Source organism: Phyllopteryx taeniolatus, unplaced genomic scaffold, assembly GCF_024500385.1.
Source record: "Phyllopteryx taeniolatus isolate TA_2022b unplaced genomic scaffold, UOR_Ptae_1.2 contig_296, whole genome shotgun sequence".
NCBI classification, from domain to species: Eukaryota; Metazoa; Chordata; class Actinopteri; order Syngnathiformes; family Syngnathidae; genus Phyllopteryx; species Phyllopteryx taeniolatus.
In genome coordinates, this window is record NW_026903224.1 from 4,268 (window position 1) to 7,793 (window position 3,526).

General features: G+C 40.2%; 1 non-coding gene across 1 annotated transcript; it reads right to left on the bottom strand.

Moving 5' to 3' along the window:
• Positions 1-2,618: 2,618 nt before the first annotated feature.
• Positions 2,619-2,782, bottom strand: LOC133473621 (U1 spliceosomal RNA). Its single transcript, XR_009787179.1, has one exon. It is a non-coding gene; the product is annotated as a U1 spliceosomal RNA (small nuclear RNA).
• Between the last annotated feature and the right edge of the window lie 744 nt (positions 2,783-3,526).

The window sequence follows — 3,526 nt, forward strand, 5'->3', positions numbered from 1 at the left end:
TCTAGATTGTCAACTGTTTCGACGCACAGCGCAGTCGAGGACATCCTGGCCTTTCCAATGATCTCGTGTTTGGGTGGCTTCGAAGCGGCTGTGCTTTCTTCCTGAGACAAAATGGAGAATGCAGCAAAACACAAATGCCAGGAAAAGAGAAATGGAAAGTTAAATATTACAAAGATAATGTTTTTTTCACCAAAGGCAATCATATATTATTGTTTATGAACATGTTATGAGTCATAATTTGGAGTCAGAGTTCTGTTGAACTTTTTGTTCGTAAAAATTAGAGCCCTTTTATAAATGTCTACTGTAATGGACATGAGGATGATTTGATAGTGTTAGCTCATAGCTAAATAGCTTTCAAGTTCTTTGTTTACATTCCATTTTCTGCCCCAAAACACAGTTCTTTGTGGGGTTATAAACAGATAGATAGCGAGATAGATAGATAGATAGATAGATAGATAGATAGATAGATAGATAGATAGATAGATAGATAGATAGATAGATAGATAGATAGATAGATAGATAGATAGATAGATAGATAGATAGATAAGGTTATAACTATTTATTTCAACCTCTTTAATTGTGACACTATTGTAGGAGGCAGAAGCGAGGCAAATTTTGTACCAAAGAATGGAAGAAAATTCATTTCTGGAATTGTCAGATGAAGAAAATGCAAACAATGAGCTTGCTTAGGCTGGAGAAGAGCGAAAGCTCAGAAGAAGAGGCAGGAGACTCATCAAATGATCTGACAGACACACAGGAACAGGAAAACTGTCGTCCTCTGTGGGCCAAGACCAGCACGTATGATAACTCGATAGATGGATACTTAAGATAAGTAATAGTAAGTAATAAGATAAGAAATAAAAAGCCAAAAAATGACAAGGAACAGGTTCTTCAGGTTGAGAAACTCACTGAAGATTGTCAATGACCTGGATGTAACAGAGGAAAGACATTATTTGGAGAGTCAGGCCTCTTCTGGACAGAGTAAGGCGAGGCTGCCTTAGCTTCCCGAAACCAGGAAAAGTCTGCATCGATGATGCAAATGATCCCTTTTACAGGCCGCTGTCCCATCAGGCAATTTGTTCCATGTAAGCCATACCCTACAGGCTTAAAGGTATTTGTCCTTGCTTCTCCTGATGTTCTGATGTTGGACCGTATATCAAGGGAAGAATACATTTGCTGGTCAAAGGTTGAGAATTGGGGCAGCGGCAGTACTACGTTGAAACTGTTCCCACAGGAAGTCCGCTGTACTTCGACCGCTACTTCACCCAAATTAACCACATGGATGAATTGCTGACCAAGGGCCTTCCGGCAATTGAGACCATAACAAAAAAACGTGTCCCAAACCCATGTCGGTTGACTGATGACAAAAAATTGAAAAGAGAAGGGACGGGATTGTCAGTGATGATAGTCAGAAGTCCAGAGTTGGCAATAACAAATTGGTTTGACAACAAGCCAGTTTTGATGGCTTCTACTGCACACGGGAAAAATCCTGAAGATGTCTGCATCAGATGGTCGAACAAAGACAAAGACCAGATCCAGGTCCAAGTGAGAAGACCCGCAGTCATCAGGGAGTACAATGACAACATGGGTGGTGTGGACCTCTGTGCTCATTCGGTGAATACTGAGCTTTTATCGCATGGCAAGCAGAACCAAGAAATGGACCACGCGTGTGATTACTTATTTCTTTGATGTTGCCATCACAAATTCCTGGATCCAGTACAAGTCTGACATCAAAGTGCTTAACTGATTCGAAAAAAACTGAACAGTTCCTGGACTTGAAACTGCATCAGGCAAATGACCTGCTGAACGACCTAGATCCTGACAATGCTGACAAGAGGGTAGAGGAGCATGAGGTAAGTGAAGAAGAGAATTCCACAACGAGAATCATCGTTAAGAAAATATGGGGCCAGGCACTTGCCAGAAATGGGAGACTGCAACCATGCAGAGAGGTGCCGAAACCAAGGTTTCAAGGGCAAAACACATGCGATGCATAAGTTGCAAGATGTTCCTCTGCCTTACAAAGAAGAGAAACTGCTTCCTGGAGTACCATAACAAAGAACTTATTCATGAAGAAAAGAGGAAGTTGAGGAGAAGCAAACACATTGAAACCTGTGCTCCTTAGGCCTCCTGACTTGAGAGGACAAACATGTTAAAGCTCAAGTCTGTTTGATATAATAGCCTTTTTGTTTCACAGTTGAACAGAAACACAGGCCAAATGTGCTATTTTTTTTAAAAAAAGATTGATATTTTTGATTTAATTTCAGCCTGTTATAATTTTGTTGTGTTATGGTAAAATCGTTCTGCTGTCAACTACAGTAGACATGCTATAAAATCAAAATTAAAAATGTTTGTTTTTAAATCTCTAAATTGTGAGTTGTTGTTTTAGTTCCAAGGAGTCAGGAAATCACAATATAAATCAATTGAAAGACACTTTTTTTCCTTGATTTTCAGGAGAATATAGCGCATTTCATTAGCAAGATAACTTAATGTGCTTTACATGACTAAAACCATTTGAAAACAAAGTAACAATACAGCTGATAAACATTTAAACCATGCTAAATTACCACACAACTACATCACCATTGAATACAGAGTGTTCATTTTCATTAACCAATGATCAGGGAAAAGCGCGAACGCAGTACCCCACTACCAGAAATTATGCAGTCGAGATTCCCACATTTGGGGAATTCGCAGGGGTCAGTACAACCAGAGTGCAACGGTTGAGCCTCACCCTGGGTGAACCACCTTCTTGATCATGGTGTCTCCCCTGCCAGGTAAGTATGAGTTGGACTGGGCGCGAGCACACAAGTCATTCACGCGCACGCTATCTCAAGCGACGGTGTCATCATGAGCATGTGAACAACCACACCCACAACGGAACATACGCTAGATGAAACGCTACTGTGTGCTAATACATGAAGAAATATGCTTCTTATTTGAGAATTTCAGTTTAAATTGAGACAGTAAATTTATACCCATAATGCACAGCGGCATCGAGAGACGATAAAATAACTTGAAAGTTGGGTCATTCACACCCAGAAACATATGAACCACCCATTCGGGGTACACCCTGAACTGGTTGCCAGCCAATCGCAGGGCACATGCAAACAAACAACCATTCGCACTCACATTCACACCACCGTGCTGCCATGATTTAACTAATTAAAGAAAATCGAAAAACATAATTGGACTTGAAAAAAATAATGCATTCGTCCAGTCGAATGTCACACACTGATAACACTTTCGGGTACAACAGTTTGATGTGCGTATCAAAACGCTACTGCCACCTGCTGTGACCTATTGCGCATGACAACCTTGGCAAACACTCAAGCAGGCTAGCGTGGTCTTAACAGTGGTTGTCAACTGTCACCCGCATGTTACTAATGTTGTAAAGTCACGACCCACTTTCATATAAGTTGAGAATAATAAATTATTTTGTTTAAAAATAGCCTCTGAAAACATTTACAGTATATTATATTTGTAAATGCCGTTTCAGATGAGTATAACCTGTATCGACGCTTAGTTT